The sequence below is a fragment of the Oenanthe melanoleuca genome, chromosome 22 (genome assembly GCF_029582105.1).
Source record: "Oenanthe melanoleuca isolate GR-GAL-2019-014 chromosome 22, OMel1.0, whole genome shotgun sequence".
NCBI lineage: Eukaryota > Metazoa > Chordata > Aves > Passeriformes > Muscicapidae > Oenanthe > Oenanthe melanoleuca.
Window position 1 is genome coordinate 991703 of NC_079355.1, and position 12797 is coordinate 1004499.

Sequence of the window (12797 nt, forward strand, 5' to 3'; positions counted from 1 at the left end):
CCCCCAGTGTCCCTTCTCCTGTGTCCCCCAGTGTCCCCGTGTCCCCTCTCCCGTGTCCCCTGCGTTTCTCCCTGTATCTCCCTGTGTCCCCTCTCCCGTGCCCCCCACGTTTCCCACAGTGTCCCCTCTCCCGTGTCCCCCGTGTTTCTCCCCGCATCCCCCCAGTGTCCCCCGTGTTTCTCCAGTGTCCCCCCTCCCGTGTCCCTCACGTTTCCCACAGTGTCCCCATGTCCCCTCTCCCGTGTCCCCTGTGTTTCTCCCTGTATCTCCCTGTGTCCCCTCTCCCGTCTCCCTCACGTTTCCCACAGTGTCCCCGTGTCCCCTCTCCCGTGTCCCCCGTGTTTCTCCCCGCATCCCCCCCGTGTCCCCCCCCGTGTCCCCCAGTGTCCCCCGTGTCCCCGGGGGTCCTTCGGCCGCTCCCCCCCCGCTCTGCTGCCTCAGTTTCCCGCGCCCACGAGCCCGCAGTTCCCGCCTTTGGGGGTCCCCTCTGCCCCCTCCCCGCGCCCGCCCCCCCCCCGTGTCCCCCTCATGTCCCCGCTCCTGCGCAGCGCAGGGAGCGGGCGGGCGGTGCCACTGCGTGGGGAAGGGGGGGGGCTGCGCGTGGGGGGGAAAGGAGGAGGAGGAGGAGGAGGAAGGAAGGAAGGAAGAGGAGGAGGAAGGAGGAGGAGGAAGGAGGGAAGAAGAGGAGGAGGAGGAGAGGGGGGGAGCAGGGATGCGGCGCTCATTCCCCCCCCCCCGGCTGCAGCGGGGCGGCGGTGAGGGAGCGCGGAGGAGAGGGAGACAAGATGGCTTCCTCCTGAGGGCCGGCGCCGTGCGGGGCCGGCGGGGGCTGCGGGGGCAGCGCGGGGCAGCGGCGAGGTAAGCGCACCCCTTCCCCCCTCAAAACACTCCCTCTGCACCCCCGAAAACCCCCCCTAAAAAAAACAAACAATCCCTCCGGGGTTTGCGGGGCGGTGCGGGAGAGGTTAAAGCCCCCCCCCCCCCCACCCCCGGTGCTGGCGGCCCCGCGGGGCCGTGAGGACAAAGCGGCGAGGCCTGGGGAGGGACACACGCCCCGCGCCACCGCCCCCGTTTTGTGGCTGTTTTCCTTCTTTTATCCCTTTCCTTTCCCTCCAGCATCGCTTCGTTGGGGGGTGGGGAGGGTGAAGGGGGGGGGTGTGGATAAGGTTGGCAGGGCGATAAAGCCTGAGGTCCACCCCCCGCCCCCCCGCCGCCCCACATCGTTATTCCCCCGTGTGCTTTCCGCCTTTATTAATCACTATTTGCATGAACTCATCCCGGCCGTCCCCGAAATGTGCTGAGCTCAGAGGTGCGGCGGGGTGATGCGAACAAGGGCGATGAGGCTCCCCGCCGTGACGTCACCGTGACGTCACCCGGCCGGTGGCAGCTGTCATCCCTCGCCGTGACGAGGCCCCGGGGTCCGGCGCGGGCACCCCCCGCTTTTCGTCACGGTGATGGAGGTGGGCACAAAAAACCAGCTGCTCCTCCTCAGGGGGGTCTCACTCGCCCGCCCAGGCGGCGGTTTTGGTGATCCCGGTGCCAGGAGCGGCGCGGTTTGGCAGTTTTGGCACCCGAGCGGCTGCGGATGCTGGTGGCTCCGAGGGACGTCGCCGAGGTCAGGGGCAGAGCGTTGCCAAAAACCGCGCGTGCGGCCGCCCCGAAGTTCGGGAGTCGGCGGCGAGCGGCTTTTGGCAGCACGTGTTTTCGCAGGGATGGGGATGCTCCGGATCTCGCACCCGGCGCGTGCGCCCGCCAACGCCGGAGCTGCCTCCGGAGCGGCGGGTGCTGTGCAAAAAGGAAAAAAAAAAAAAAAAAAAAAAAAAAGGGAATCATAGATAGAACCGGTGGCAGGTGCCGGGGCGGTGGGTTCGGCGCCGTTCTGGGTGCCGGGATGCGGTGAGAGGTTGCATCATGCTGGGAAGGGCTGGGCACGCCGGAGCAGAGTCCTCGCAGGTTGTTACGGTGGCCCCATAAACGAGTCTCGGTCTTGGCCTTTGGCACCTCGTTAGCGCTGACGAGGTTTGTTTTTTTCGGATTGCCCGACATGGACTCTTTTTCGCAGGTAATTAAGGGGGAAGGTGGCTCCGGAGCTGGGGAAGGCAAAATGTGCGTGTCCCCAGCATTTTGGCCTTTCCTTTGAGGGGCTTTGCTGGCCCAGCTGGGAATGGGGATGGCAAAGTGCTGTCACAATGGCTCTGGGATACATGGTTGTGCTTTGGGTCTGCGTCCCAAAAAGCCCCTGCTGGGGTGTCGCTGGTTCTGGCACACTGGGAGTGAGCTGTCTCCATGGCACTGGAGTCTCCAGTCCCCTGCCTGCATGTGCTCAAGTCCCCAGTGCCTGTCCCCGTGCCATCAAGGTCCCCAGTCCCTTTCCTGCATGTGCTGCTGACCCCAGTTCTTGCTCTCATGAGGTCCCCGGTGCCCTGTCTGCATGTGCTGGGGTGCCTGGTCCCTGTCTCCGTGCCGTTGGGATATTCAGACTCTTTCCTGCATGTACCAGTGTTCCCAGTCTCCATTCCCACAGGATCGGGGTCCGTGGTCCTTTGCCTGTGTGTGCTGGGATCCCTGGTCCCCATCCGTGTGACATCGGCGTGTTCAGTCCCCTGCCTGCATCTGCCAGGGTCCCCTGTCCCTGTGGCAGTGTGTGTCCCTGTCCCCATAGCACTGGGGTTCCCTGTGGGACTTTCCCAGTCCCTATCCCCGCTGCATCAGGATCCTTGGTGCCCTGCTTGTGTGCTCCAGTGTCCCCATGGCTATGGCAGCCGTGTCCCTTGTCCCCCACCTGTGCACACTTGGGTCCCCGCTCCCCGTTTCTGCAGCACTGGCATTCCTAATCCCTTCCTTGCATGTGCAGGGTCCCTTGTCCCCATTCCAATGCCACTGGGGTCCCCAATCCCCTGCCTGCATGTGCAGGGTCCCTTGTCCCCATTCCAATGCCACTGGGGTCCCCAGTCCCCTGCCTGCATGTGCAGGGTCCCTTGTCCCCATTCCGATTCCATCAGGGTCCCAAGTCCTCTACCTGCATGCACAAGAGTTCCTTCTCCCCATTCCCAAACCTTTGGTGTCCCCAGTCCCTCCCCTGCGTGGACAGGGCTCCCTTGTCCCCATTCCTGTTCCCCTGGGGTCCCAGTGCTCTTCCTGCCTGTGCTGGGCTCCCTTGTTCCCGTGACACTGGGGTCCTCAGTGCCAGCATGTGCCAGCTTTCCCTGTCCCTGTTGCTGTGGGTCCCCATTCCCTGTCCCCGCCGTGTCCCTCGCTCCACGTGTGCTCGGGGAGTCCTCTCAAGGGGAGGTAATGAAGGAGCCAGCGCCAAACCCACTGTCCCTGTCCCCTCGCTGTCCCCACTGCGGACAGGGATGAGAGAGATGCCCCCAGATCCCTCCTGGGGACACCCCCCTGCTCCCTCCTCTGCCAGAGCTTTAATCTCGGTGCTTTGAGCTCTGTGTAAAAGGGTGCCAGACCATTTCTGAGGATGAAAGAGCTTTTTTTATTTATCCCCCGCTCCCCGGGCCAGCATCCAAGGGGAGATGAAATGAAACGGGAAGAGGCTGGAGGTGAAACAGCTGCGATCGGCTCTGTCCCCGCTCCACATCTGCCCGCCACACCACTGCCAGCCCCGCAAACACAGCTCAGCCCCAGTTTTCTCCTCTGTCCCGGGGCCAAAATCCCCTTTTCCTGGGTGGCAGGGTGGCCTGGGTTTGCAGGCAGGGCTGTCGGAGGCAGCGGTGTCGCGGGGACAATGCAGCGTGTTTGTTTGCTACAGCTAAAATGGCAGTTCTTAAGGGGGAAAAAAGAGAGCGAGAGTGAAGTGCTTCTGCACATCCAGTCGCAGCATCTTTTGATTAAATGAGATTTTGCTGTCGAAGAGGGGGAGCTGGGGACCACGAGCTCCTGAGCCTGCAGTTCCCATCGCAGCCAAATGAGGAGAAAAAAAAAATTCTGAACCCCCCCCGAGCCCTGAAAACGCTGTTAAAAAAAAAAAAAAAGGATTGGGAGCAAGTTGTAAATGCTGCAGTTGTCAGTGCGGAGGCTGGGGACGCCGTGGGGTGGCCGGAGGGTTTGTCACTGCAGGGCTGGTGGCACAGCCCCGCTCAACACAGCTGGAAGGGATGGAGGAACATCCCAGAGCTGCAGCCCGCCGTGCTGGGATGGAGCAGGGAGTGGGGAGCAGGATGAGGAGCGACAGAGTGAGGGGCTCCAAAGACCCTGAGCCTCTGAGGAACCCGGGGGTGTTACAATTAAAGCCTCTGCACTTAGGGCCGTTGCATTGAAGCCTCTGCAGTTAAAGCTCAGGTGCCTAAATCCGCGCCAATTAACGCCGTTGCAATTAAAGCCCTGGTACTTAATTAATGCTGTGGCTGCACCAGCCCTGGTGGCAGCTCTGGCTTCTCGCAGCTGTGCCAGGTGCCTCCATGAGCCTCCCTGGTTGGGATGGTTGGTGTTGGAGCACTGGGAATGCACTGCGAGTGCACTGGGGCATACTGCGAGTGCACTGGGGCACAGTGGGAGTGCACTGGGAGCACACTGGGAGCATCCTGCCTGTCCTCTGGAGCACATTGGGAGCGTTGTGCCTGCCCTATGGATCACACTGGGATTGCACTGGGAACACACTTCCTGTCCTCTAAATCACACTGGGAGCACGCTGGGATCACACTGGGAGCACGCTGCTTATCCTCTGGATCATACTGAGATCACTCTGGACTCAAAGTGGGATCACATTGCCTGCCCTCCGGATCGCACTGGAATCACACTGAGATCGCATTGGGATCGCTCTGGGATCACACTGAGGTCACACGGGGATCACACTGGGATCATACTGGGATCCCGCTGGGATCGCACTGCCTCTTCCCTGGATCATACTGGAATCACACTGGGATCATACTGAGATCAACTGGGATCACACTGGAATCACAGGGGGCTCACACTGATATCACACGGGGATCACACTGCCTCACCTCTGGATCATACTGGGATCGCGCTGGGATCACTCTGGGCTCACACTGGGATCACTCTGGGCTCACACTGGGATCACGCTGCCTCCCCTGCGGATCAGCCGCCGGCCGGAGCACGGAGCCCAGAGCACGGAGCACGGAGCCCAGAGCACGGAGCACAGAGCACGGAGCCCAGAGCACGGAGCACAGAGCACGGAGCACGGAGCACGGAGCACGGAGCACGGAGCCCGGAGCACGGAGCGCGGAGCACGGAGCGCGGAGCACGGAGCACGGAGCCCAGAGCACGGAGCGCGGAGCACGGAGCACGGAGCCCAGAGCACGGAGCCCGAAGCACGGAGCCCGGAGCACGGAGCCCGGAGCCCAGAGCCCGGAGCCCGAAGCACGGAGCCCGAAGCACGGAGCACGGAGCCCGAAGCACGGAGCCCAGAGCACGTAGCACGGAGCCCAGAGCACGGAGCACGGAGCCCAGAGCACGGAGCCCAGAGCACGGAGCACGGAGCCCAGAGCACGGAGCGCGGAGCACGGAGCCCAGAGCACGGAGCCCGGAGCACGGAGCCCGAAGCACGGAGCCCAGAGCACGGAGCACGGAGCACGGAGCCCGAAGCACGGAGCCCAGAGCACGGAGCACGGAGCACGGAGCACGGAGCCCGAAGCACGGAGCACAGAGCACGGAGCCCGAAGCACGGAGCCCGAAGCACGGAGCCCAGAGCACGGAGCACGGAGCACGGAGCCCGAAGCACGGAGCCCGGAGCACGGAGCACGGAGCACGGAGCCCAGAGCACGGAGCACGGAGCACGGAGCCCAGAGCACGGAGCACGGAGCCCAGAGCACGGAGCACGGAGCACAGAGCGCGGAGCACGGAGCTCGAAGCCCGAAGCACGGAGCGCGGAGCACGGAGCCCGAAGCACGGAGCCCGGAGCCCGGAGCCCGAAGCACGGAGCGCGGAGCACGGAGCCCGAAGCACGGAGCCCGGAGCACGGAGCACGGAGCCCAGAGCCCGGAGCACGGAGCCCGGAGCCCGAAGCACGGAGCCCGAAGCACGGAGCACGGAGCGCGGAGCACGGAGCCCGAAGCACGGAGCCCAGAGCACGGAGCACAGAGCACGCTGCCTGCCCGCACATGGCTTTTTTTAGGTTTACAAACATGAGGGCCCCGAGCACGCGGCGCTTGCCCCCCTCCTTCCCCGTGAGTCATCAACCCCGTCACCGCCACCGAGGCCGGGGAAGCCGGAGGCGGCGTCGGCGCTTTCCCCCGTGGTGCTGCTGACCCCAGCGAGGGGAGGGAAAAAAAGCAAAACCAGACTTTGTTTTTCTGTTGTTTCACCATTGCCGTTTCCACTTTTGGCGAGCAGGACGGGGAGGGTGTGGGTGGCGGCGGTGGCTGCCATCGCGGCTCGTGGGTGGTCTGTGGTGAGGTGTTTGTGGAGAGGACCACGGAGCTGCTTGGAGGGTGGGAAGTTGAAACGTCACTGGCTTCCCTCACCCTTTGTTGGTTTTGTTTCTGTCGTGTTGGATTTAAGGCAATGCCGGTCGGTGTGGTTTTGGGGATGGGTGAGAAAAAGCTGGTGAGACCCCAAAATGTTGGCAGAGGTTCTGGCAAAAGCCTCCTGGGGGCCCGGCAGTGGCGGTGAGCGTGGAGATGCCAAACCCCCGCGCTGAGCTCATCGGCTGAGGTGGCTCTGGTGACTCAGCAGTGCCGGTGCTGACTCAGCGGCCCCGGCCCCCGGGGAGGCGGTAGGATAGCGGGCGAGCTTGAAATTTTTGGGTAGAAAAAGGGACTTCTTTGTACAGCGCTCTGCAGTTTGCTGACGCCGAGCCAGCATCCGTGCTGCCAGCACGTTTTCCTCGCCGTGCACCTTCCTCCAGCTTTGGGAAAGGGATTTCATCCAAAGGGGTCCCGTCTCCCACCTGCCACGAGATGCTTTTCCCCACGGGAAACGGATCGTGGCGGCGAAACCAGCTGCAGGTTTGGCAGGGGCGGCGTTTTCCCTGCTCCCAGCTGGGGCAGGGCCCGACTCCCACTCATCTCCCGGCTCCTGCCCGCCGGCCGTCGCGCCGCCGACTTGCCCGTGCTTGCCGGGTGGGAGGTGGCAGCACACACGGTTCTCCTCCTCCTCCTCCTCCTCTGCTGAAGGTCGTGCTGTGCGGCGGCGTGAGGAGCCCCACGTCCCGGGGAGGGGGGGCACGGCAGCATCCCCCAGGTATGAGGGGATGGAGATGAGCTGGAGGGGAGCCAAGCACCCGTGGCTGCTGGCTGGCACATCCCTGATTTGCACCTGGGGATCTCCTCTGTTCAAAGTGGGGGGCAAAGCCTCAAAAACTGAGGTGCGGTTTGGTCAGTGCATGGCTGTGGAAAACCTTTCCTCCTTGCTCCTCAAAATCTGGCTTTCCTCCTCTCGGTTTGCAGTGCACGGGGGCTGTGGGGGCTGGAGTGGCGGGAAGGGATGGAGCCTGGTCCTGTGGGGAATGCTGGCAGTGGGGCTGGAAAATTGGGCTGCAGTGGGATGGGAAATGCAGTTGGGCCGGGTGAGGGGTAAGGAGAGGCCTTTCCCACATGGAACATGCACTTCCACTTCCTTCCCATGCGTGTCCTCTTCCTTCTCCACCCCTATCCCCTTCCTGCCTGTCCCTTTTCCGTTCTTCCCCTTGTTTCCCTTCCTCCCCATCCCCATCCTCCTTTTCTATCTCTGCTTCCCCTCTTTGCCCACCCCTTTTCTTCCATTGCTTTTTCCCCTTCCTTCCCTTTTTCACCTTTCTCCCCATTTCTCTTAATTCCCTTATTCTCCTTCCCTATCCTCTTTTTCCCCATCCCCTTCTTTCCCTTATCCTTCACCTTGCCTTTCTCCTTTCCCTTCATCTCCTTTCCCTTATCTCCTTCCTCTTTGCTTTAATCTCCTTCCCCTTATTCTTCTTCCACTTCCCTCTTCTCCTTCCTCTTTCCCTTCCTCTGCCTCCTTCCCTTTCTATTTCCCTTCTTCCCCTCCTTCCTCTTCCCTTTCTCCCCTTCCTCTTCCCCTTCCTCCCCATCCCTCCTTTCCCTTCCCCAGACGGAGCAGGCACGGTGATTCAGCCTTGCCAAGCCGGCCCCGGTGCCAATGTGGGAGCCGGCACGAGGGGAGCCAGCTGTGTTGAAACAAAAATAGTCCCGTGGGGTTTTTTTGGTTTTTTTTTTTTTTCCTCCCTCCTTCTTTTCCCTTTCAAGAGCTCAGCCCTCTCCGTGCCGGGGCTCCGTGCCGTGCCAAGCCTTTCCCGTGGCCGCGCCAGCTGGCGGCTCCCGGCTGGGCAGGAGCAGCGCGGGGGGAACGCACCCGTGGCTTGGCCGCGGCTGCGGCTTCCCAAAACCTGCTGCAGCGGGAGGGAGCTCCGCTGGGAGCGGCTGCTGGGGCAGCGCTCGCCTGTCCGCGGTGCTGAGCGTCCCCGAGTGTCCCTGCCGTGTCCCTGCTCTGTGTGTCCCTGACCTGAGTTTCCCTGCTCTGTGTCCCTGCCCTGAGTTCCCTGCTCCATGTCCCTGCCCTGTGTGTCCCTAGCCCGAGTGTCCCTGCCCTGAATGTCCCTGCCCTGAGTGTCCCTGCTCTCTGTGTCCCTGCTCTGTGTCCCTGCTCCATGTCCCTAGCCCGAGTGTCCCTGCCCTGAGTGTCCCTGCTCTGTGTGTCCCTGCTCTGTGTCCCTGCTCTGTGTCCCTAGCCCGAGTGTCCCTGCTCCATGTCCCTGCTCCATGTCCCTGCTTTGTGTCCCTGCCCTGAGTGTCCCTGCTCTCTGTGTCCCTGCTCTGTGTCGCTGCTCCATGTCCCTAGCCCGAGTGTCCCTACTCTGTGTCCCTTCTCTGTGTCCCTGCCCCAAGTGTCCCTGGCCTGAGTGTCCCTGCTCCATGTCCCTGCTCTGTCTCCCTGCTCCATGTCCCTGCTTTGTGTCCCTGCCCTGAGTGTCCCTGCTCTGTGTCCCCGCTTGTCCCTGTTCCATGTCCCTGTCCTGAGTGTCTCTGCTCTGTGTCCCTGCCCCAAGTGTCCCTGCTTCATGTCCCTGCTCCAGATGTTCCTGCCCCTCGTGTTCTGACCCCAAGATCTTCACTCCAAGTATCCCCCCCTCCAACATTCCAACCCCAAGCCTTCATTGAGCATTCCTGCTTCAGACATCCCTTTGCTGGGCATTCCTGATCCCAGAAATCCTCTCCCTGAACACCCCAACCCCAAACATCCACACTTTTGAATATTCCCACCCTAAGCATCCATTCCCCAACCATCCCGACCTCAAACATTCCCACCTCAAGCATCCCTTCCAAAAGGGAAAGTACTTTTCTTGGAGGAAGCGAGGCGGTTGGAGGTGGGAACAAATTTTTTTTTCCACCTTGTAAAAATCCTCCATCTCCCTCAGAAGCCCCCGGTACTGGTGTGATGCTGGTGCAGGAGCTGGGAGTGGGACTATAACACATTCAACCAGCCCATCATACCCCAAAAAGGAGGAAAAGAGGGTGGAATTGTTGCTCCAGCACTATTCAGAGAGGGGTGGTGGTCATGGGGCACCCCAAAAGAGCTCCAGGGACCTGGAGCAAAGCGGAGCCGGGCTTCCCGCAGCGCAAATCAGCTCAGCTCCCTCGGCATTGCCGTTATTCCGGCTTTTCTTGGGGCTAAATGAGGACAGGAGTGAGCAGCTCAGCCCCAGCGCTGGGGTCAGCCGGGGCCATGGAAACAGCTTGGAAAACACGGCGGGAGAGGCGGCGGGAGGCAGCGGCACCGTGGGTACCCCAGCCGGAGGGAGCCGGGGGGAGCTGGGGGCTCTCACCGCTCTCACTCGGCACTTGGCCTTCCCACATTTCCTTGGATTTCCCTTTTCAGGGGCATCCAGTTGGATTTAGGTCATCTGCTCCTCTTCCAGCCTGCCTCCCGCTGGCAGCTGGGGGCTGTGGCTGGCTTGGGAGCGGGAAGGGCTTTCCCATCCCTTGGGGTCCAGCGGTGCAGAACGGTGCTCCCCAGGAGCATCCTGTGTTTCCAGCAGCACTCCCGTCCCTGGCACAAGGGTTGTGCCGCTCAGGGATGCTCAGGGCTTCCCCCAGCGGTGCCCCCAAGCCACCATCCCAACGGAGGATCCCCGGGGCTGTTGCCAGAGGAGGAAAACCACAATGCGAGTGCCGGGGCTGGCCGGGCTCCACCGGCGCGGGGCCGGCAGCCAAGCTCCCTCTTGGCTGGCCCGTGCCGCCGGCTGGCAGCGGCTCCCGTGACCTCCGCGGCTCCCGGCCGTGCCCCCGCCGCAGCCCCGGCACACGGTGCCCCCACAGCCACCCCGCTGCGCCTGGGAGGGGCTCAGCATTCCCACCGAGCTTCCTCCCCCCTCCTCTGCCCCCCAGATTCGCCACTTTTATTCCAATTGTGTGGTTTGTGCAGTGCGATGATGTCAAGCGTATGTGCCGAGTTGCTCCGTTCTGACCCATTTGGAGACAGGTTTAACAAACTCCCAAAATACTTATTTTAGGGAATCTTTGGGGCCCTGGTGTGGGTGACCAGGTATTTTGGGAGGATGAGGGATTTAAAATCCATTCCTTACTGGTTTTGGGTGGGTTTTGTTTGGTTTTTGTACCAGCAAAGGGTTGAAAGGAATAATTTGAAAAAGTGAAAAAGGGGAAAAATAACGGGGGAAAAGCGAGTTTGGAACTCAGGCTGTAAGGAGGATGGACGGACGGACGGACGGATGGATGGATGGATGGATGGATGGATGGACAGATTGTCTGTCTGTCCTACTGGGGACCCAGCTTGTCCCTTGTTTTTGGGTCAGTTTGAGGCTGCTTTGGGATTTGGCTGTATAGCACTGTGGAGTATCCGGGTTCCTGGCCATGCAGGGGATGTTGGATGTATAGGACACTGGATATATAGGGTTGCTGGGTATATAGGACTCAGAAATTTAGGGTTGCTGGTTGTTTAGGGATGGTGGGTGTATGGGATTGTGGAATATCTGTGTTGCTGGATATATTGGGTTGCTGGATGTGCAAGATTGCTGATTTTATAGGGCTGATGGATATATAGGGATGATGCATAGATAAGGTTGCTGGATATGGACTATATGGACTGCTGGCCATATAGGATTGTTGGAAGTGTTGGTCCCATGCTTGGGTCTATTGGACTTGGATATCTAGGGTTGCTGGACATGTAGGATTGTGGAATATTTAAGGTGCTGGATGTCTGAACTGCTGGATTTGCAGGTTGGTGGAGATGTGAGATGATTATATAGGGCCACTGGATGTATAAGTTTGCTGGACATAAAGGTTCTTGGTTGTATAGGTTATATAGGGTGGGTGGATATATGGGATGGATGGATATACGGGTCTCAGGATGTATAGGGGAGCAGGACCTGTAGGGCACGGGGATCTGTAGGGCAGTAGGATCTACAGGGGAGCAGGACATAGGGCAGTGGATCTCTGGGGCAGAGTGATCTCTGGGGAAGTGGATCTCTGGGGCAGTTCTAGGGCAGTGGATCTCAAGGGCAGTGGATCTATCAGGCAGTGGATCTCTGGGGCAGTTTTAGGGCAATGGATCTTAAGGGCAGTGGATCTCTAGGGCAGTGGATCTCTAGGGCAGTGGATCTCTAGGACAATGGATCTCTAGGACAGTGGATCTCTAGGACAGTGGATCTCTAGGGCAGTGGATCTCTAGGACAGGTGGATCTCTAGGGCAGGGGATCTCTAGGGCAGAGGGATCTCTAGGGCAGGGGATCTCTAGGACAATGGATCTCTAGGACAGGGGATCTCTAGGGCAGTGGATCTCTAGGACAGGGGATCTCTAGGACGGTGGATCTCTAGGGCAGGGGATCTCTAGGACGGTGGATCTCTAGGACGGGGGACTCTAGGACAGGTGGGATCTCTAGGGCAGTGGATCTCTAGGGCAGGGGATCTCTAGGGCAGGGGATCTCTAGGGCAGGGGATCTCTAGGACGGTGGATCTCTAGGGCAGTTGTTCTCTAGTAGGGGGGATCTCTAGGACGGTGGATCTCTAGGACGGGGGATCTCTAGGACGGTGGATCTCTAGGGCAGGGGATCTCTAGGACAGTGGATTTCTAGGGCAGGGGATCTCTAGGGCAGGGGATCTCTAGGAGGGTGGATCTCTAGGTCAGGGGATCTCTAGGGCAGTGGATCTCTAGGGCAGTGGATCTCTAGGGCAGGGGATCCCTCGGGCCGCTGCTCCTGCCCCAGCAGCCGGAGCTGTGGCCGCTCCTCCCCGCCGGGTCCCCCCCGTGCTCCCGTGGGGGTCGAGGCGGCTCTCGGGGCCCGGCCAAGGCCGGCGGGCGGCGGGGCCGGGGTGGTGCCTCCACTGTCCATCCGTCCGTCTGTCCATCCGTTCATCCATCCGTCCGTCCGTCCGTCCGTCCGTCCGCCGGCCGGTCCGTACGTGCGCGCGGCGCCGGCACTAATGGCTCCTGCAGCTGCTTTGGCAGGGGGCGGGGAGGGCCGGGGCTCCCGGGGCTCCCGGGGCTCCCGCTCGGTCTCTCCTGGCCCGGACGGTGCCGCCGCTTCTCCTCCCTGCCCTGCACACGTAAGTGCCGTCCCCGAATCCGGCACCGCGCCCCCGCCGCGCTCCCCGGCGCTCGCAGCCTCACAAACGGCTCCGGACTATTCCCAGGGAGCGCAGCCCAGGCTGGAAACGCTCCAAGCCTCTGTGGTTTTTGTTGTTTTTTATTTATTTTTTTCCCCCCTCCTTTCCTTCGCTGTGTTTAAGGCATTTAAACTAGGGGATGAGGGGGGCAGATTTTTAAAAAAAAAAAAAAAAAAAAAAAAAAAAAGGAGGAAAAACGGATTAACAAAAAAATTAAGTTTTTGTCCTCGCGGGGATTTTGTCCCCTTTTATAGCGACCGGAGGATGCAG

The 12797-nt window shown here is 61.0% G+C and overlaps 1 protein-coding gene across 2 annotated transcripts in view; it reads left to right on the top strand.

Moving 5' to 3' along the window:
* The first annotated feature begins 654 nt into the window (after window positions 1–654).
* Window positions 655–12797, top strand: part of TET3 (tet methylcytosine dioxygenase 3) — a 28999-nt gene continuing 16856 nt past the window's right edge. For both annotated transcript variants that reach the window (XR_008842040.1, XM_056508577.1), the window contains exon 1: window positions 655–858. The gene's annotated coding sequence lies outside the window, so the exon portion shown is untranslated. The remainder of the gene's footprint in view (window positions 859–12797) is intronic.